We start from the raw sequence: 23,120 nt of genomic DNA on the forward strand, positions 1-23,120 counted from the left end.
CAGAACACATGTCAAGCGTCTGCCTTTAGCAGGAAATACAGCACAGAAAATATAACTGCAGGATTTGAGCTCAAAAGAGAAAAATTAGTGTTTGGAAACATCATTAAATAATAATTAAAATAATGTTAGTGTGCCAAAAATATATATAAAGTTGGATTCTGGGTGACTTTGGACTCAGGGATTTATCAGGGTAAGAGTCAAGGTTAGTGATTAGAAAGTGATGTCCTCAGGGATGCAGCCAGAGAAGTAGAAAGAAAGCAAGTCTAGGGCAAGAGGGAACAGGCTTAATGAAATTAAATGTAACTTAAAATAGAATCCTAATTAGAACTGAGAAATAACTTAGTCAAAGGATAATCCAGTCTTAATAAAACATATTTGATTTCTATTGCTTGAAATTTAGAAAAGTTCCATTATACCTTGGCATTATTTTTCTTTCATATGCAAGCATGTCGGAGATGTCACTTATCTTAAGTAATGAGAAATATTTAAAGCTTAGTGGGTTTGAGTATTATCCTTTTCTGCCAATTTTCTTTAATGTTTTTCTATTTTTAAATGAAAATGTGTTCTGAAGCTATACGAAGACTTCCTTTCCCTGTCAAACTCCTTTTTCCAACATATTTTTCTCATGACCTAAAATGTTTCCACATGCATTCATTGTTTTTATGCTTGTTCATTTTTCCTTTTCAGTGACTTTCACTCAGTGACTTTCACTGGAGCCTCCTTGCCCTTCCTGGTTAGCACACATTAAGGACTCATAGAGTTGAAGAGTTTAGGAATTGTTCCATTGGTGGGGAAGAGGGGGAGTGGCTAGCCAAAGGAAACAGTTACTTCTTTGTCAGGGGAGGTAGCATTGTCTCCAAACTGCTGTGGATCTATGGAGGCCCTAGCAAAATTCAAACTGCAGGTAGAATTTAGTTTTTAAACATCCCTGCTTGTGCTCCCTCACTATTTTTAGATTATATCTCCACAACATTCCTCAATTATTTTGAAAGTAGAGGAAAAAAGGATGGAAAAAAGAATGTGGTGAATATTAAAATTATTTCAGCATAGGTTAAATAAACTGTCTCCATTATTTTTCAACTATTTACGAACATCCCTAAGTTTTCAGCAAATTTTTTTCACCCTCAGGAATTATCCATTTGCCTGCTATCTGTCTCATGTCTAGAAAGAACTGAGGGATGGCCATGCCAAGTTAACTGTCCTCCGAATTATGTCAGCAGAGCAGGTCCCTATGCATATATATAGGAATTACCTAATTACAGTTATGTAGCTATGAGTTATAATTCAAGTTTCCTAAAAGATCTTAACAACTAGAATCCAAAACTAAAACTCTAATTTTAAAAGAAATCAATATTCATTTACTTCAGACTTCCAGAATAGAAAACTACAGGTATATGACTCCATTTTAACATAAGCCCTTAAATCAAAAGATCTCTAAATACCAGCAAATAGATAAATGTTTCGTTCAAATCTTATTTAAAATACCACCACTAAACTCTCTTGTACGTTGCAAATTCGCTTAGAAGTAGGAAAGGAAGCAGAATACAATGGAAAGAGAATTGGAGGAAGAATTAGCATGTCTAGGTTCTAATCAGCCATCTGTGAGCTAGATGTCTCTGGATACATTTACCTCTTGATCCTTGGGTTCTTCATTTGTAAAATGTAGAATGTAATGCCGACTTATATGTCAGACAGGATTATTTTAAGGATCAAATAGAATTCCTCTTAGCCTTCGTAGAAGCTGTTTTAAAAACACCATTCAGAACAGGGATCACAGAAACGGATATGACGGCTTAGTCCAACTTCAACCGGAGGTAATCTTCCACCTGTGCACAGAACCCTATGTCCTCCTGTCTTCCACAGGATGTTATTCTGCCAATGATCTCTTCTCTCCTAAACCAATAATCTCTCTTCTTTTTCACCTGGCGCCTTTACATTCAAAAAATGATCAAAGTGCCTAAATCCTAAAATAAGGAAACAAAACAAAACAAAAAAACTCTCTAGACATTGCCTTTCCCTTAAAAAATCACCTTAATTCTATTTTCTTCCTTGCCAAATTTGCTTTTAAAAAGTCTCTATACTTACTCTATCAACCTCCTAATTATTCCCCAACCTATTTCAATAGGGTTTTTGCCCCTCCACCCTACTAAAACCATTTCTGCTGGGTCATTAACTATCCCCTCTTTTCAAGATTCAGTGATATTTTTAGGGCTCATATGTCTACATCTGACACTTAACACCCTCTTTTTCTTTAAACCAAGGGATGGCAAACCACAGCCCACTCCCTGTTTTTAATATAGCCCATGAGCTTAGATTAGTTTTCCAACTTTTAAATGGTTAAAAAAGTCAAAAAAGAATATTTTTGACACACAAAAATTACATGAAATTTGAATGTCAGTATCCATAAATAAAGGTTTGTTAGAACATAGCCACATCTATTTGCTTGTCTATGGCTGCTTTTTGGCCTCAGAGGCAGAGTTGAGTAGTTACCACAGAGACAGTATAGCCCTAAAAGCCTAAAATATTTACTACCTGGCCCTTTACAGAAAAACTTCACACTTACCTACTTAAACTCCCTCCAGCCAAGGTTTCAGAATGCCTTTCCTGGAAAAGCTCCTTCTTCTCCAATAAGGCCCCCCAAGAGTTGTGAAGATCACACAAGACAACATACTCAGAGTACCTAAGACAGCATCTCTCACAGTTTGTGTTCGAATCAGTGTGAACTGTCTTGTCTGCTGACTCCTTCCCCCTCTATCTATCCCTTAGATGTGTGTTCCTCAAGATTCGACTTTACTTTTTGCCTCTCTTTTCTCTTCACACTCTTTCTCATAAACCTCATTTCCTTCCATGGCCTCAGGCATCATCTCCATACTCATGACTCCCAAAACTACAAATCCCAGCCCAGCTCTTGCTTTACTTGGATGCCCTTCAAGAAAGCAAGCTGAGTACATCCAAAATTAAATTCACCCTTCCTCTGAAAATATGTTCCCTTTTTGTATTCCTGACCTCAGTTAATAGCACTGCCATCTACCCAGCCTCCCAACCCAGAAATCTCATCCTTTTCTTTCTATTTCTCTCTCAGCCTTCATTTCCAACTAGTCAATGAATCCTTTCCACTGCATTTCAGAAGCTTGTCCCACCATTCACAGATCCATCACTTTAGTTTAAGTCCTCTTTCTTCATTTCTTGTCTGGAATTTCTAACTCAAATCAGCTCGCAGTCTGGTCCCATTTGGATTTATCCTGTACATTTCCATCAGAATCACTTTTCATCTTCTTACATAACAAATGGGATCCCTGCTCAATGACGCCTGTAACTCTTATCACTCACAGGATGAATCCAAACACTTGAACTTGGCCTTTCACAATCTTGCCTTTACCTCCATTCATTCCTTCTACAAATATTCATTGAGCTTATACTATGTCCCAAGTGTTATGCCAGACTATGGACACAGCAGTGAATAAGATCAGCATGGTCTCTGCTTGCTGGGGGATTCCAATCCAGCAAAAGAAATCAAAATTAAACAAAGTACCACTGCATATCTCTTAAACCAATATTGGAAAAGGCACACTGTCATAGTGTTGTGACCTCTGTTTAGAATACCATAACTTTCAAGGCAGGGCTCAAATACCTTCTCTGAGATGGGAACTTTTGGCAACTTGTGGCTCTCAGAATTAATTCTGTCCTTCTTTTTATTATCTGAGCATACCTCTCTTATTTAAACACAATATTAAACATCCCTGCTACTCTTACCTCATTGGATTGTGGACATCTTATATTCAGGGGTTGTGTCTTATTGATGTCCCCATGCCTAATTCAGTAGTCACTATCGGTGATTTGATTAGTTAGTTGTCTCTCTTCTGTGACTCAAGGCCAAAAACTGGCTTATATCTACACTACAATAATAAGCAATATTTGAAAAAATTAAATAGTAAAAAATATTTAAAAAGACAACATATGTTGCTCATGTATAAATAATATGAATAAAATAGTACTTTATTTGCATAGTTGAGTTATAAATTTTTAAAATTTGACTTTTATGCTTTGTTCATTCAGGAAAAGCCAATTTGCCAACAAAGCCATACTTAGTTGTTAATGCTTATTTTATCCTCTAAATTGTTTCTTATTTTAGTGTGTTTGAAGTATATTTTAGTGAAATATAAATCTCTTTGCTAAGAAATATTTGAGAATATTATCCTCACAATAAGATATTTGCTTTATATGAATAATGTATCTACATCCTGTAAACCTTCAAGTCATAAACAATGCAGAAAATAGAAAATGATGGATGGGCTGCAAAAGATTCAAGAGAACAGTTATAATAATAACTATTCTAATCTTTAAGATGTGCCAAAGGGGAGATCCAGGAAATTACCAAGCAGTTAACATCAATACTGGGAAAGAAAAGAACAAATAATAATAAAATTGATCAGGAAGTACTCAGGCAAGAACAATTTAATGAGCAACTGGCAGCATGAGTTCATGTAGAAAGATCGTGGAATACAAACCAAACAGAAAGTGACTAGAAGCAGAGTCAGCCAAAGAAACCTGAGTGTGTCTATTTAAAATTATACCAATAGCCATGTGAAAAACTGTTTTCAATTAAAGTAATCCTATAAGAATTAGTATAAAATTAACTTTTGACTGATATATTAGAAAAGACAGCATTTAATTTAAAAAACTTGCTGTTCAGAAGATCTCTTCAACTCAACCACGCCTCCACCACTGAACTCCAAATGATGCATAGGATTACCAGTGGCATTTCTTCAATAGTCACACTTCATCTCCCAAAAAACAATTGATCAAACCTTGCTAATAAGTGGTTTTCAAGCCAGCCAAATATGGACTACTTTGTGAATACCTCCAGCATGAAAACTAGTGTAGATGAAATCCTGACAAGATGACAGCTGTTAGCAATCAAGGGGTTGCATGTGAGTGCATACAGTTTTACTTTTTTAAACATAATTTGCTTATGTGTAAGGAAGTATTTGGACTGCAGGGTCAACCTGAAGATTCTAAATGGGCCAGGAGAAGCTTTATACATTAGTTGTCTCTAACCAAAGGAGCTCAGATCAGCTATAAATATCTCCCCTCTGTCAAAGACATGCCTTTCACTGATCAGGGAGGAGCCTCCTGCTTGGACCAGGAATCACGCAGCTCAATCAGCAGGGCAGGAGTCTGCCCTCAGCCAGCAGGGGTGTTCTCAAGGTGGCCGGGTGCCAGAGAAGCGTCAGCCAAAGTGGACAGCTTGTTATCATGACCTCTGTAGTGAGTAAAGGACTGCCAGCATGATTGTGTGAATGAACTATTTGACAGTAAAGAAGGGACCACTCACCAAAATTGAACCAAAATAAGAAATATGGTGGAAAATATTTGGATTGTATTCTGAAGACAATGGGAATTTAAATAAAACTGGGACAACCTCATCTCCTTATCTTTCCTCAGCCAGTTAAATTCAAACATAATTTTGCAAATGTCACCCATTTTTCTAGAAGTTTTAATCTGAAAGTCTGCTGAGTTCTTTATATGGGTCAAAATATACCCCCTTTGCCATCCTAAATACCTACCTTGTTCTTCCCAGATACTTTATTTCTCAGCACCTCCATTTTTTAGCATTTACCATATAAAACTTCCTTCTCTTAAAGTTAAGTGTTTATGAAATTGATACAACTCTTAGTATATCAGTCCCTATATAGAGCATGATGTATTTATTCAATGTTTATTAACAATGATGTTCACAGATTTGAAACACTCACATATTACAAATTTCCAGTTGGGAATTATATTTGTGTGGTAAATAAAATGTTTCATTCTTTCCTATTATCTATCAACATTTTATTGGTGAATACAGTAACCTTGTTTTTTTTAGAAAGTGAAATTAATTCTATATGAAATTGATCCATCTTCATTTACTACATCTGACTTCATTTCTATCGTTAACAATAGCTTTATTCCTACTAGTTTTCTCCTTTTTCCTCATAAGCATTGAAATAATATTAAAATATATAACTCATAGTTAAAGCAAAATATACTTTGAATATTTTATTCTTTTAGAGTCTTCCAAGCCTCTACAAATTTTATCACATTCACCAGCTTATTGGACAATATCTATTGAATAATATCCTTATGCTCTGGTGAGTTATAGAACCTTGCAAATATTCATTCTCCATCTTCATAAATGGGGTGATTAAAAAATAGTAGAGGGCTTCCCTGGTGGCACAGTGGTTGAGAGTCTGCCTGCCGATGCAGGGGACACGGGTTCGTGCCCGGGTCCGGGAGGATCCCACATGCCGCGGAGCGGCTGGGCCCGTGAGCCATGGCCGCTGAGCCTGTGCGTCCGGAGCCTGTGCTCCGCAACGGGAGAAGCCACAACAGTGAGAGGCCTGCATACCGCAAAAAAAAAAAAAAAAAAAAAAAAAAAAAAAAAGTAGAAATCCTGTTTGATTAATGATCTATGAAGTGTAGAACTGTTTTTTTTTAAATCAGTTAGGTTTGTAAAACAGAAAATAAGAGGGGTAAAGCAGTTGTTTTTTCACTCTACATATTAGTTTCTGCAGTATACTATATGGACAACTGAAATAAATCACCTCAGATATAGACCCTCATTATAATGCATGGCATTGTAAAACTTAGTTACACTTAATGAGGTGATGTACATGCCCCACTCAAGAATGCTCGACAATTGTTGTTTGGTTGTCATATTCATCTCTTTATATTCCTGTAAAACTATTTAAAGCAGGGATATCAATTTTGGTAAAGTATATTGAGTAAGATAAATCCCTGTCTTATTAAAAGCATTTCTTAGAATAGTGACTGTATTTGAATATTTGGACATTATACATATGTAGAATTATTAGGGTTAATTTTTTTAAAAAAAAAGATAACATGTATTGAGTACTAACTACAGACCAGGCACTGTTCTATTTGCTTTACATTAATTAATTTGTTTAACCTTCATCTACTATGAATTAAGTGCTATTCATACCCACATTTTGCTGATAAGTAAGCTAAAAGATAGAAGATTAAATAACTTGCCCAAGTTCACACAGCTAGTAAACAGGATATTGGAAAACCTTTATTTTAAGGAAAGATCTAGATGTCAGCTGTCTTGGCCAAGCTCCACTGATGTCTCTAGAGATAATGGAAAATGGGCTCCGGTCTCTGAATTCCTAGTTAACATATCTTCCCATAAAATCATGCTACTTTATATATTCAAAAACAGTACAGGTATAGGTGCACTCACAGTGTTGAAGCCATGGGGACTTCAAGTTTAGTGTCAGCAAAAACTGTCCACAAAAGGTGCCCCCTGATGTTCCTTGATCTCCAAACAGTTCCTGTGCTAAGTTCCCTGCCTTCTTGTTCATTCTGCTAACTTTTTAATGGTGATTTAATTGTTATGTAAAATTTGGATAATATAGACAAACATAAAAATAAAATATAATTTAAAAGTATCCATAATCACTACATTCTACATTATTATTATTATTTTTTTTTGAGGTACATGGGCCTCTCACTGTTGTGGCCTCTCCCGTTGCGGAGCACAGGCTCCGGACGCGCAGGCTCAGCGGCCATGGCTCATGGGCCCAGCTGCTCCACGGCATGTGGGATCTTCCCGGACCAGGGCAAGAACCTGTGTCCCCTGAATCGGCAGGCAGACTCTCAACCACTGCTCCACCAGGGAAGCCCCAACATTCTTCATTCAGAAGAAACCACTGTATACATTTTGGTGAATATACATCTAATTTTTTTTCTACCCATATGCATGTGAATGTGTGTGTATACATGTGTGTGTATGTGTGTGTGTATGTTTTAGTTAATTTGGATAATAGTGTACATATTGTTCAATAAGCTGATTTTCACTAATTTACATATCACGAATATTTTCCATATCACTAAATATCCTTCTGCATCACTTTCAATGGCTAAGTTCTATTCCAGATGTGCCATAATTTATTTAACTAATTCTTTATTTAGGGGACATTAAGATTTTTTCCAATTATGTACTATCATGCTTAGCAATGTAAATAACATCCTTGTACATAAAGCTTTGCATATATCCATGATTATTACTTAGAATAAATTCCTGGTTGATGAGGGTATGCAACAATCCTACAGTATCAAATATATACTTTTTTCTGCTTCTGAGAGTACCAACTTGCCTACCACCTTGCAAAAATTGAATTCCAGTGTTATCTTTTTTCTTTAATCTCTGGTGATTTTATAGATGAAAAATTGTACCTTGTTGCTTTAAATTTCATTTTTCCTACTTTGAAGACTAAACATTTGTTTCATGTTTATTGGGCACTGCACTTCTTTCGCATGTCCTGTCAAATTTTTATTCCAGACTGATAGTCAGAGTTGAGTCTTTCTTAGATGATCTAGAATCCGACATGAGCCAAGCCCTGGCCTCAGCAGCAGTGAGGCTCTGCACTCCTTCTGCCTTTGCTCACCTAGCCTTTCAACAGCCCACTGCCCTTTCCTTCTGTGTTCCCACTTCCAGCTTCATGGTGATGGCTCACTCTGATTCTGCCTCACGTGACGCATACAGAGAGGAAAGAGAGAAAAAAAAGCCTACACCTTGGTCCACTGTATCAGAAGACTTCATTTATATCAAAATTTCAAATTTTAAATACCAGAGACAAATTTAATCTTTAGAAAGATATCAAGAAGTTTATCTCTTTTTTCAAAGCGTCAAAAGGCCAATACACCCCTGACCAGTATGGAAAACTGCCAGTTCCTCACTAAAAATGACTGCCAATTATTAAGCACTTTACTACATACCAGGCACAGTACCTGAAGCTTTTATATATATATATATACTCTTTCCCTTAATCCTGACAAGAGTTTAGAGAACATTACTACCCTATATATTAAAAAATCCATATCAGAGGGTGGGTAAATTTGTGTATGAGGCTAACAAGCAGCAAAGCTGGGTTCAGCTTAAGTGTTGGGTGTTTAAACCATACTATTACTCAGCTGATTCAGCACAATAATAATGATGCCATTAATTTCTTGGAAACTTGTCCTTCTCATCTGATTGTGTCTGATGATCTAACATCCCAGGGAGTGAACCCCACCCTTTTGAGAAATTTCACCCAAAACAGCTGACTTTGTAACAAACTTCCAGTCTTCAAAACTATTATCATTTCTAAAATCAAGGTGGAATTTAGTACAGGTGTGACCATGGTTAATGATTTCTAGCACTAAATAGGTTTAAAAATATAAAACTCTCCTGATTCTTAAATAATAATCACAGGAGCATTTCCTAATATCACTCACAGACTCTGGAATTTGTCACCTACTTTTGGCTTTTCTACAAAAAGTCTTGTGATAAATGATTCCAAATATCTGTGATACTATGAGGCAAGTCTTCCAACTTTGTTCTTTTTCAAGATTGTTTTGGCTATTCTGGGTCCCTTGCACTTCCACATGAATTTTAGTATCACCTTGTTAATTTCTTCAAAAGCAGCTTGTTGGGATTTTGATATGGATTGTGTTTGCTCTGTATATTACTTGGAGATTATTGCTATTTTAACAATACTAAATCTTCCAATCCATGAACATGGAATGTCATTCCGTTTGTTTAGGTCTAATTTAATTTCTTTCAACAATGTTTTCTGTTGTCAGAGTACAAGTTTTGCACCCTTTTGTTAAATTTATTCCCAAGTATTTTAATATTTTTGATCTATGGTAAATGCAGTTTTTTCTTTCATTTTTGGATTGCTCATTGCTGATGTATAGGAATACAACTGATTTTGTATACTGTTCTTGTATCATGAAGACTTTCTGAACTCATTTATTAGTGCTGATAGCTTTTTATTGATTTCTCAGGATTTTCTAAATATAAGATCATGTCATCTGCACATAAAATAGTTTCACTTCCTTTCTAATCTGGATGCCTTTCATTTCTTTTTCTTGCCCAAGTGCCCCAGCTAGAACCTCTAGTACAATGTTTGACAGATGTGTGGAAAGCAAATAACTTTGTCTTTTTCCTGATCTTAGATGCAAAAACATTATCTTTCAACATTAAGTATGATGTTAGTGAGTTTTCATAGAGAGACTTTACAGTTTGAAGAAGTGCCTTTCTATTCCTAGTTTGCTGAATGATTTTATCATGAAAAAGTGTCAGATTTTGTCAAATCCTTTTCTGATTTATTAAGATGATCCTGTGGTTTTTGTCCTTTATGAATATGGTATATTATTACATCAATTGATTTTTGGTAAACTAATCTTGCATTACTTGAATAAATCTCACTTGGTCATAGTGTATTATCCTTTTAATATGTTACTGGATTTGATTTGTTAATATTTTGCTGAGGATTTTTATCTACACTCACATGGAAGATCTGTAGTTTTCTTTTCTCCTGACGTCTCATCTGGTTTTGGAATAAGGATGATACTGGCTTCATAGTGTGAGTTGGAAAGTGATACTTCCTCCTTTGTTTTTTTGGAAGAATTTATAAAGAATTTTATTAATTCTTCCTTAAATATTTGGTCATACTTTGTTTTTTTAACTTTTTCTATTTTTACATTAAAAAAATGTAACTCCAAGAGCATGTCCAATAGGAGGAAATAAATGTCCACCCATTCACTCTGTAACAACCCTGAGATTAATCTATGGATCTATGATCCACAATGGTATTGTCAAAGTTTGAGTTACTCCCAGGGAAGAGAAAGAAGTCCCCTAATTAGTCCTTAGAAGTTTCCCAAGTAAAAAAAAAAAAAAAAAAAAAAAATAGAGGAATGATCTCGGTGTGAATAGCTGCTCCTACAACCGCAGCTCTCTTCCATTTCTCCACTCCCTCCCCCGATGCCGGGTTCTGGGCCTGGTACTCAGATCTAATAAGTGACACTGGGGTGACTGTGGCATCATCCCGCTTCCGTCAGCATCTGGAGAGGAAAGGGGGTTGGGCCGAGAGGGTCTCCCGGGCGGGGCGGAGGAGGAGGGAGTTCAAAACACAGCCTCGCCCCTGGAACCCTCGAAGCAGCAACGCCCCTCGCTATAAATTTGTAGCTGCCTTCGTAGAGAATGATTCCAGCGCCTGTCAGCCAAGGGCCCTAGGCAGTGGGCGACAGAGCGCCTGGGCGGACGCAAGACTAGCAGCTCTGCCGGCCCGAGGCGGCGATCCATGGGGAGGAACCCGAGCGGACCCCGGGAGTGAGGGCGCACCCCGCACCAGCGCCACCAGCTCGGCCGGACGTGGGCGCAGCGTCCCGAGTGGCGGTGAGTGGCGCGGACTGCCCCGCCAGGCTTCGGGGCTGGGGGCGAGGGTAGTCAGTTTCCTGCCGAGGTGTGAACTGCGGGCGCTGTGCCGGGAGGCTCCCGGGGACGAAGGCGAGAGCGAGCTGAGTTCCAACCGGCGCCCACCCCGAGCTGGAGGCCCTTCCCCAAATCAGAGGAGAGGCGTCTGAGTTGGGAAGAAACAATTTGAGCTTGTTTGCCGCATGCCCCAGAAATTTCATTCCGATGTGACACAAGTCTATCGAGTACAAGCAAGGAATCTGCAGAAATGGGATGCAGCCAAGTAAACTTTCTTCCCGACGCTTTTAGGTAACTCTTGTCTTTTAAATGTGACCTGAGTGTATGACTCCGCGGGGCGTCCATTTAAAAGTTGTGCCACTACTAAAAGTGAAGTTGAGTGTCCCCTGCCTTCCCTGGCCTCGCACCAACACAGCTCACCTCCCCCATACCCCTCTCTGCAAACCATATCGGTGGGTCCTTGGCACGGCATGCCGTGCCCACATCGAATTAATTGGGGAGGGGAAAACCCGGGGCTTCTCCACACCCCAATCCCCACAGCTTTGGCCAGGGCACGTTTGTAACTGAGGGGGATTCTAGGAGAAGCTCTTCTGCTTCCAAGACTGAACAGAACCTCTTGCTGGCCCCTTCCCTTCATCCACCCCTCTACCTAGCACCCCATTCTCCAATTCTCTTAAATATCCAGCCCAATCTCTCCAAAGTGCCAGATGGTTCGTCTCCAGAAGCATCTCCTGCCCTGACTTTGGGCCCCCGTTAGAGACCTGGCTATTGAACCCATCTGGGGCCTCTGTACCTAATCTTTGTTTGCTGATGGCTTCATTAAGAATCAAACACTCACTAGTGGCCCTCTGGAGCCCTCTCTTCTTGGTGAACATTTGGGTGCTCACTTTCCCCTGGGATCACATTTTCGACCTGCTGCATTTACTTCTAGTATCATTCCTGGAAGAGAAAGTAACAATGAGGCAGGAAGGAAATCTGGCACCCTGCTGCTCTGTTTTATAACTTTTTTGAGCAACTTATATCTCCTCTTAAAGGTGCCTCATCCCCAACATGATTCTCTTCGTAGTTACCACTCAAGGATCCTGGGTCTCCAAGGTTTATTCTCCTTAGCATAAGCAGTAACACCTTTATAAGTCTTCTCAAAAAAAGGAAACTGTCTGTTTCCCTTGTCCCCTGCAGTGTTTCCCTAGCTCTAAAGGCCCCACCACGTGGATAATCTTTGCTCAGGCTGTGGTGGAATCCACCACCCTTTTGGAAGACAGTGCAGGAGCAGGGAAGCACAGAGAGCTGGGAATGGAGAGTCCCACTTAACTGGCCATGTGCTGTTAGAGTTATTTCACAACTCTGAACCTCAAGCCCCCGCCTGTAAGTTTCCCTCCAGTGATAAAATTCCTTGATTCCTTTTGTTTCCTAGTTATTGCTTAAAAAAATAAAAGCCTAAAAATAATTACCCTTTTAGCCCATGTCTGTGGTCCTCAAAACTGTCTAAATAGCTCTCCTGGTAAATTATCTGCTCTGGAAAATCATTAGGTCCAAGTGTCCACCCCCCAAATTAGAGTTGGCAGTTCCTACAACCTGGCTTAAGGCTCAGGGAGTGGCCCCAAGTTGCTAGATCTCAACATTTGTTAAAGTTTCATGATTGTTAGTGTCAAGTCTGTTACCTACTCTTTTTCCCCCCTTTTTTCCCCCGACTTCATTCTTCTTTGTGCCCATCATGAGGCCTTGATTTCTAGCTCGGTTCTTCTTTGATCTTAAACTGAATCAACTGCTCCATCATCCAGCTCGGAAGAAAACTGCTTTTCTTTCACGTATGTCAAAGGAAGACTTGTCTACCTTGAGTTTTATAAAGTGTCTTTCAGTCACTGTTGCTTTGGCAATGCTCTACATCCCAAGAGCTCTGAGCTTCAATCTCTCCTATCACTCTCTTGCCCTGCTTCAGTGTTCAAATTGTGACTTTGTGAATTGTCCAGGTTTCTTGCTTCTTTGTTTTTTTCTTTTCCTACTTGGGGTAAGAATTGTGTGTGTACCTGTATATAATTTGGTGTGATTTTGCTGCTGCTGCTGCTGCTTATTTCTGTTGTTGTTGTTACTGTGACTAATTGCTTGCCCTATGCTAGAGGGAAAATAGTGAAAGAAAGTTTAATCTGCTCCTTACCCAAAGCCCAGGTAAAATGCTTAGCTGAGAAGGAGTTTGAAACTCACAGTTAAAATGCGTGATGCACGTCTCCCATAGTTTTATCTGTGCTGCCACACTGTCCTTTTTATGCAGCTGATAGTTGCTGTATTTTGCTCTCAAATTTGTTACAGGGACCAAGATCAAGTCCCATCACACTTAGATGTTTTGGCTGCCTGACACAGGCTCCTGTTCTTCAGCCCCAAGCTCGCTAGTTTACTTGGTCCTTTTCCTGCTCAGTCATGACTGAGCAACGCCAGAGATTCTCCCAAGTGGGCTAGCAAATTAAGAAACTTATTTAGAAGTTTGATGTAAATCCAAGTGTTGTGAAAATTAAAAAGCTGTCTTGAAGACAGACTGTGGCAATAAACAAATACAGAGCCAGAGCAACAAAATATGACAAAGTGTCCAAGGCTGGGTTAGGAACACTTTTCTCCCATGTTATCTAGCAAATTGGAAAAATCAGCTTTCCAACTCATCACCACTGGAAAGTACTATTATTTTCTTCAAAATGCTTATAAGCTTTCTCTTTCAAAATTGCCTGAAGTCATTGGATTACATGTGTTTCTTTTTACATAAGTGTTTATTAAGACAGTATACTAAAGCTCCCATAAGCAAAAGTAAACTTTGTTCCATTTCCAGCCTTAATTTAGCTATCACTTTACATTTTCTATTCTTCATCATGATATGAATTTTAGCTACTAAGACTCAACTTTTCAGTGGCTTAATACACAAAGCCATCTTAAATCGAGGAGTATCTATAGGGATTTAAGGTACTATTCAAATGATTTGGCAAATGACTACCATTATCCTATTAAAGCTCTAAAATACATCTAAAATAAATCACAGCAAAAAAAATATCTAAAGAGCTATAAATTTGCCAGATGTTTTGTTAGTTGGTAGTTAATGACAAATTTGACAATTAGAAAATGAAATATATATCTATAACAATCATAAAAATGATAAGTGAATCTTAACTGTGGTTGTATTAACATTAAAAGTTTTTCTATCTGATTTTGATTCTTTCTCTTGATAGTAGATGATCACAGAGGGAAAAAGATTCCCTTGAATATGAAACCAAAATTTCTTTCAAAATATTTTACTAACAAAGAATGCACTATATACTGTAAATGCTGTACAACTGCTTTATACTATTGATACATCATTTTTATAGCTCAATTTAGAAGAGTTTATTTTTGTTTGTCTGGTTCCCAAATAGGTGCATCATCTAAATGTCTTAAGTAAAAATAAGTGTCTAGAATCTGCCCGTTATGGTTTGATTTTTCTTCCCATACTCAGAAATATTTTAAATTGTGTTGCCAATCTCATATTTAATTACTTTTCTAACACAAGTTGGAAAAATGGGTAAGAAATAGATATGCTTCATTTTTCATAATCTCATTGTGCCTTCACATTCCAAGTCCCAATTCTAGATGTCCTTAAAACTTAAGATCATAGAATTAATAATCATTCAGTTTGGGTCAACTTTTATGGGATTTCTCGTTCATTTTATATACATATATGCTGCTTTGTTCTTCAAATGGTGTTAAAATCTCATTTAGATCAATGAATTAAAGTACTTTGACTAGTGAACTTCAGACTAAGAATACTAGAGAATACACATTTGGTTCTGCACTTTTAAAGAGAGTTAATGATTGCTAATTTCCCCTCTAAGTTTTCTTTGGCTATTTCCCATTTTATATTAATCAAAGCTCCTCTTATCTACCTTGGAAAATGAAGAATTATATCTACGAAATATATCAACAGTAGTAGAAGATACTTAGAGGGAATTCAATGGATCTGAGTGATATTAGGCCCTGAGGCCACACGGAAGTATAAAAATGGTCTTTGCCCTAGAGAGATGTTGGTCAAGCTAAGTACATATTTAGATATGGGTCTCTCTAATCATCTCAATGCCACTGGGGTGGGAAGCCATTTAAAAACAACCCTCCTCCCTCCTACCTTTCAGACTAGGTAGAATGTCTAATGTGGTTACATTGTTTGATTCTAGCCACTTCCATAATAACCACTACAACTTTCCTTTCCCCATGGGGTTATAACTCCTTTGATTGTATGCACCACACCCAATTGCATCCTTGTATTCTGTTACTAAATGCTCCACAAGTCACTTTCTTGCCTGTTTGTTTTTGGCTAAAGCTATGGAAAACATAAAATACATTTTCAGATCCCTATATTGTAGAAGAGAAATGTTAGACAGAAACCACTTCCTATTACACACAATAAAATGACTTAAAATTGATGCTTTAGTCTTACTAATTGAGGGACTAAGTATTAATACTGTTTTTTTAGTCTAAAGCTGTAATGGCAGGGGCAAGGTAGAGAAAAGAATAAGACAAGGAGAAATGAAAAGGAATAAAAGGTTGAAATATCAAATCAGTGGTTTTTCAGGTTTTAGAGAGCAGGTAAGGCAAGCATATGACAGTCACCTGGGGAGCATTTTAAATCTGTACATATTGTGTACACTTCCCTTTTTCCTCCTTTCCCCATTTCCCCCTATTGAGAACCACCACATCTATTACAAATTAGAACCAATCTTCCATAATTACCTCAAGTGTCCAGGTCCAGAGACTAGCATCAGGGGCATCACCTGGAAGCTTATTAGAAATGCACACTTCCAGACCCCACCCAGACTCACTGAATTAGAATCTGCATTTTAACAAGATCCCCACGTGATTCAAATGCACACTGAATCTAGAGAAGCACAAGTGGACGGTACCTCTGGCTTGTTCAGAATGATTACCTAGAGGTTCTTTCCTTGGCTTTTTAATAAACTAACAATTTTAATAAAGCTAACATTTATTGAGCACATACAATGCGCCAAACAATATTCAGCCTTTAAATACTGTGTTTTATTTAATCCTCACAACATCCCTATATAATACTCACTGCCTTATCCCCATCTTATAGATTGGGATACTGAGTAATAATGAGATAAGTAGCTTACCCAGATGTGGTAACTGGTAGAGTCAAGATTTAAACACAAATGTTGATTACTGTGCTCTGAGCAGCCACCCACACTGTCTGCTCTACACTAGGCTGCCTGCTTTTGAAGGCCAATTAATTATTTGATAATTTATTTAAAGTTATAACTGGAAATCAAGTTCTGTTTCCCTCATAGAATAAAACAAGATGTCCTCCATTTTGGTTAACATTTGCCTGTCATCTTACCTTTAACTGCAATAATGAAGAATTCTAGAAATTCCTTCTTTAGTTGGAAAATAAATATGAAAACTATGACAGCCCATTATTTAAAACTTAAGGTTTGATATATCTATTTTCCCATAACTTACCTGAAATTTACTTTTTTTTCTTACCATTTTGTGTTCTGATGAACTTTTTTTTTAAAGTACTTGAATTGAACAAGTCATTTCCTACATATATAAACTGTTCATCTTTCCAACTCAAATTATATATCACTTTCAGCTTTTAACATAAACACTTATTTACCTATAGGCATAGTTTACAAAACTTTAGTTGAATATAGTTACTAATCAGTCAAGGGTGACTTATTTTAAGCCAGCGACTCCCCAAATGATTTAGTCTCTGAAAGATCCCTCCCAATGCATATAGATTGAGAGCTGTCAGTTGGATCTGGTCAAATGTCTGTTGCTTTGACAGGGCCTCACTGATGTTGGTCAAAAGACTGAGGTGAGTCTGGGCTTCCTGTGATCATGTTTGAGAGGAGAGGTGTGTCAACGGGACTGAGCAGCCATGATTTTCTCCGTGATAAAGGGACATCCTTAGGAGACAGAATTTCATCAGCTGCTGCTTAGATCTAGAACTTTCGGCTGTGCTAACAGTACAGCGTCTACCTTGTAAGTTGTGGCTGAGGGCGAAATCAACCCAGCGATGCCATAAAGCCAAGTAGCAAGGGAACTCGTGCCCAGGAGACATCCTGCACGTTAGCAGGCAGAGTTTCTTAGTGCTAATAAATGATAAAGTACTAGTGATTCTCTTATGATCCTTTACAGTCCTGCTTGTCTCACTAGCCCCAAATATCTGTGACTGTGGCTGAATTTAATCTGCACCAGGTTTTTTCCTAAATAAATTGAAAAAAAATCTCACAGCATTTCTTCTAGTAAACTTCATACATTTACAATTTTATTAGCACACACACTTTTCTTCACTTTTTGACCCAAACTCTTCTTGTTATACAATTCAAATGCATCTTACATGCTTCTAAATTATGTGGGATGCCGCTAGAACAAGAATGTTCCATTAACCCAGCTTTAATAATCTAATTCTCTTTCCATTCAAATGATGTCACTTCACATAAAACACACTGTACCATGATGTCTTCCAGCACTTAACCTTCACACATTTAATTACTGCCACTTTATCAGGAATGGAAAAGAATCTGATGTGATTCCTACGTAATGATTTCCTGAATGTGTCCTAGTGTTTGATCTACTGGGTTAACAGAATGGATTTTTGAGAGAAATACAAATCTACTCTTTTAAATTCCCATTACATTAAGCCATATGATGAAATATTATATAGTCATTATATATTTTTATATAAATATATTTTAAAACATTTAGTGACAAGGAAAGATAATCACAAGTAAATATAGCAACATATAAAATATAAATCGAGCGAGAGCCTGTGTGTGTGTATGTGTTTGATAGATTCTTGTCAAGGTGCCATTAAGGTCTTACTTGGGTCACTGGTATTCTAATGAAAATAGTTTAGTTATGTTAGCACTGATTTGTGAGTAAAATCACTGATATATTTTTTAAATGCCTGCATATTTGCGGAACAGATAAAAAACACTAGGAAAAATATATAACAAATCTTAAATGCTTGTGAGGATTATTAAGATCAAGGCTAAGCTCAAAGGTGACTTTTTTCTTTCTCCCCCTTTTTTTTTGCATGTGCTTTCAAAATTTCTTATAATGAACCTCTATTATACTTCATACTTTCTGTTTATCTTGGAATTTCTTTTCCTTTCCTTCCAACTCACTCTAGATTTCAGATCGTAGACGCTACTGTTAACCCTCTGGAGAATGATACTGGCAAGTCAGCCCTGTCTATTTTTTTTGTCCCTAAGGTACACTAGAATCCACAGATTTTACACGAGTGGTATTTTATAGGAAGAATCATCTAATGGGAAAATCTTTGCTATAACAACAAAACCACCAAAAAATTGGGATAAAAATAGATCCTTCTAATGCCAAAATTCTTCTATATCTCCTGTATCACAATGTGATAGTAAAGCTGGTGTACTTTGTTGTTTAAAAAAAAAAGCAACCTCTACACAGTCTTCTTGAATAACTCTTTAACTTTAAAAAATTTCCTACTTAAAAAAATCCCCAAATCTATAATGAAAAATATTGATGAATTTGGCTACATTTAAAAAAAATTGAAATGGTTGTATATTAAAAAGCACCATAAACAAAGTCAAAAGATAAACAGGAACTTGGGAAAGCTATTTGCCACACATTACATGTAAAACTCCAATTTTCAACATGAGCTCTTTAAAATGAGAAACAATGAACAACCCAATGGAAAAATGAGCAAAGGCCATGACTGGGCAAACTAGTAGAAAAATGACTACAAAAAATAAGAAAACAAAAAGAAGCTCAACCTCATTCATAACTAAAAAAATGCAAACCAAAACAAATATATACTTTTCACTTATCAGACAGAAAATAATTTAAGATTTGATACAAGCCAGATTTTTGGTATCATAAATTCATGTAACTTTTATAGAGGACATTTTGTAAGTATCTTTCACAAACTTAGAGTGTATAAACAATTTGCATCAACAATTATATTTGGAACTTATTCTACCGATATAATCATATAAGTACAAAAATGCATATGTATAAATATGATCATTGGGCTTTATTTTAAGCATCGGAAAGGGAAATTGGAAAAAAAAAAAACAACCTTACAGCCCATAATAGGGGCTGGTTAAATAAATTATCATATTTCAGTGCAATGAATGGAATACTATATAGCTATTAAAATGAATGAGTTAGATTTATGTATATTGATGTAGAAAGTTCTGCTAGCATATTATTAAGTTTAAAAAAAAGGAAGCAAGGCACAGAACATACAATGTATAAAATGAAAAAACATGGATATACATATTTGTATGCATGTGTATACATTTTTTAAAGTCCTAGAAGGGTACATAAGAAACAATTAGTAGTAAGTATCTCTGGGAAGTGGATCTGGAGAGACAGAGTTAAGAGACGTGTACTTTTGTTTTATATGTTTCTGTAAGTTGATGCTTATATCACATGCATCTATTACTTCAATGAAAGATTAAAACTGAGAACATCTTTTTAAAAGATTCTTTTTCAAAATTATGGTACAATAACACTTGCATAAGCTCTAGAATCATAGCAAAGTTTAAATGTAAATTCACAAGTAAAAATCTAATCTATTAGGATATTTCTTATATTTAATAGTTATGTCTACAGAAATGCCTTAGAAGATTGCACTGTTTTTGATCCAGAAACAGTTTTTTTCTCCTTCTCTAGTGCTCATGTAAAAGGGTGTGAGGGAAGATGTCGACTATAAGCAGGGACAGGACCAGGTCAGCCACTCAGCAGAGCCCAAGTCTATATAAGGAAGAATATGTTCTTGATGTCAACCAGATGGCTTCATTACCTTCAAAAACTTTCTTAAGATGTAGTGTTTTTTTTATCTCACTACATCTTATGAAAGTTTTTGAAGGTAATGAAGCCATCTGGTTGACATCAAGAACATATTCTTCCTTATAAAGACACAGACCTACTAGAGAATGGACTTGAGGATATGGGGAGGGGGGAAGGTAAGCTGTGACAAAGTGAGAGAGTGGCATGGACATATATACACTACCAAACGTAAAATAGATAGCTAGTGGGAAGCAGCCCCATAGCACAGGGAGATCAGCTAGGTGAGTTGTGACCTCCTAGAGGGGTGGGATAGGGAGGGTGGGAGTGAGGGAGACGCAAGAGGGAAGAGATATGGGAACATATGTATATGTATAACTGATTCACTTTGTTATAAAGCAGAAACTAACACACCATTGTAAAGCAATTGTACTCCAATAAAGATGTAAAAAAAAAAAAGATGTAGTGTTAATGCTTATTTTATAAATTAGAAAATTAAAATCTGACCATATTCGGTGAATCACATTAATCTTTTTTTCCTTTCCAGATTTGATACATAATAAATTGGTCTAAAATGGCTGAGGTTTTATCTGAATAAGTCACTGAAGCCGTCCCAGAAGGTCTGCCTCCAGGTAAATGTCTTACACCTATAATGCTGTATCTGTCATCTAACGTGTCAAAAGTGAAGGTAGCACAAAAAGCCACATATGCCATTGTCAGGTGACAGAAACAGAGGAAGCAGAAAAGAATGAAGTTCCAGTCTTACCCCATCCCTTCCAATATACAGCTTAAGAATATATATATTAATATGATTTTCAATATAAACAGTGTCAGAATTACCAAGATATTCATGTATTGATGATAAACCATGTGAGAGATGTGCAAACCCTTGGCGAGGACCTCCTCATGGTCATAGGCGATTGCTCAGAGCAGTGCGTTCCATGCTACTTAGGGCTTTAGTAGGGCCAGGAGGGAAATGACTGTGCGCTCTCATCAGCCACCAAATGGGGAATTGGGGCTCTGTGATGCCCCAGCACTCACTTCTAGAGGTGGGCATATGTCTAAACACCATAAACCTTGAAACTACCTGCTCACCTTCAGAAAACCCGAATGTCTCAGAGTCTCATTCTTACAAAAGTCTCCCTTACTCCAGTGAGATATAGGAAAAGGGGCTCTGAAATTGGATATAGAGGTACCCTTTAATTCCCATGCAGGTTAACCCCCTGGTAGATATGAGTCCTGTGGAGTCACGCAGCGGGGCATTACACTCAGAACCTCAGAGGGCAGCTAGAGACTGCTCTGTTGGTCCAACTCCTATCACATAGGCCTGTATGATATTTTTCATAAAAAGACTCCTGGATGTACCCGGCTAGCAGGACTTTTTTCTCCTGATGTAAATTCAGCTCAAAGAACAAGCCCTCAGCTTCCCAAATTAACAGGGGAGACATTCCCTAGTTCCTCCAAGGAGAATGAAAAGAGTAGCTTGTCCCCTTCTGAATATGTTGTGATTGCATTTTATCAAAATAGAAGGTAGATAAGATAGGTGGTGGGTTACATATGTTAGAGGCGACTAGTCTTTTTGATTGACAAGTAGGAAACACTTGCTGGAAGGCACTCCACAGTGGTGTTAGGAAACTATTTAGGACCGCTTTAATCTTGGAGACAAAATAGTAACATTCTACAGAGTTCTGCCACTGGAAATCTTTAGGGGGGTTTTTGTGAGGTGTGGTTAAACCTAGGAAGCTGAGCTGTGCATGTTTTCAGCAAAAATCCAGCTCTGGAAAACGTACATTAAAATCTATTGAATCACTTAGGAAGACACCAAGACTGGAAGCTTTCTTTTGCACCTAAGAGTACGGATCAGAAGGAACTCTTTGTAACACCCCATCAGCCTTAGAGCAGAAGAATCGGGACAGCAATACGGGGGGCTCCTACTAGAAATGATTCTTAGACCATCCTCTCTTCTCCTGTATTTTGGAAGCCCCTCGGTTTCTGATTAACATTCCCATATTTGTAGCAAAATTTTCCAAATAACTGTGACATTTTGTTTACAAATAAGAAAACACTGAACAAAAACATTGTGTAAAATTTTAAACTTTTTCAAACCTTTAAGGTTCAAATGAATGAGCAAAACATACTTAATTCTAAGACTTTTTTTTTGTTAAAGAACTAATGCCATACCAATTCTGCCACTAACTAGCAACTTTGCCTTTGGTTTCCTGTGAAAGAATCTTCAAGGCCCCATCCCAATCCATGGTCACTATATTGAAATACAAAAAGTATTTTCCAAGGGCCTTCTGAACTTTGTATTGTCACTTTAAAACTTTCACCAACTTACAACTACAGAACTTTGATCTCTTATTGATTTAAACAAGTAATGTGTAAACAGCATTTCAGAGCTTGTTTTATTGAACTAAAAATATTTAGGTTGAAATCTACTTATGAAAAATGGGAAAACCTGGTTCAGACATAGAATAAAGAACATGTTCAGCGGCTTAAAATCTTTGGTAACCATTTGCCCCATGTGGCTATTAAAATTAATTATAACAAATGAAATTAAAAACCGAGTTCCTCAGTTGTACTAGCCACATTTCAAGTTCTCAACAGACACATGTAGTTAGTGGCTACTGTATTGAATAGCACAGATATAGAACATTTCCATCACTATGGAAAGTTCTATTAGACAGTACTATCATAAACAATTAATAATGCAGTGGACTTCCACTGCTACTTGGCAAGAAAGTTTTGTGCTCTTTTATACTTATTTGGAAATTTTAAAATATATTTTAAATTCCAGTTTCCTCAGTTGTCAGTTATCTGGTGTATAGTTAGTTCTCACAAGCCCCTTTTCCTTTTTCCTATTTATTTGACTGTTAAAATATGTGGAATTAAATGTTTTACTTAAATATTTTATGTACTCTTCTAAAGTTAGAGGTTTTCGTTTCCTTAAAAATTGTGAAAAGTGGTACACACAATTATGTTGAGCTAATACATGGCTGTTGGCTTTTTTACCTGAATCATTGACATCTCCAAGTAAGAAAAACTAGAAAAGATGTAGGAT

At 37.1% G+C, this 23,120-nt stretch overlaps 1 protein-coding gene across 3 annotated transcripts in view; it reads left to right on the plus strand.

The window, feature by feature from the left end:
* Window positions 1-11,020: 11,020 nt before the first annotated feature.
* AGTR1 (angiotensin II receptor type 1) overlaps window positions 11,021-23,120 on the plus strand; it is a 45,399-nt gene continuing 33,299 nt past the window's right edge. For 2 of the 3 annotated variants that reach the window (XM_082625783.1, XM_082625785.1), the window contains exons 1-2: window positions 11,021-11,224; window positions 20,607-20,691. The gene's annotated coding sequence lies outside the window, so the exon portion shown is untranslated. The other variant, XM_082625784.1, reaches the window with a different exon arrangement.

This window comes from Mesoplodon mirus (assembly GCF_964341445.2).
Source record: "Mesoplodon mirus genome assembly, chromosome: 6".
Classification (NCBI taxonomy): domain Eukaryota; kingdom Metazoa; phylum Chordata; class Mammalia; order Artiodactyla; family Ziphiidae; genus Mesoplodon; species Mesoplodon mirus.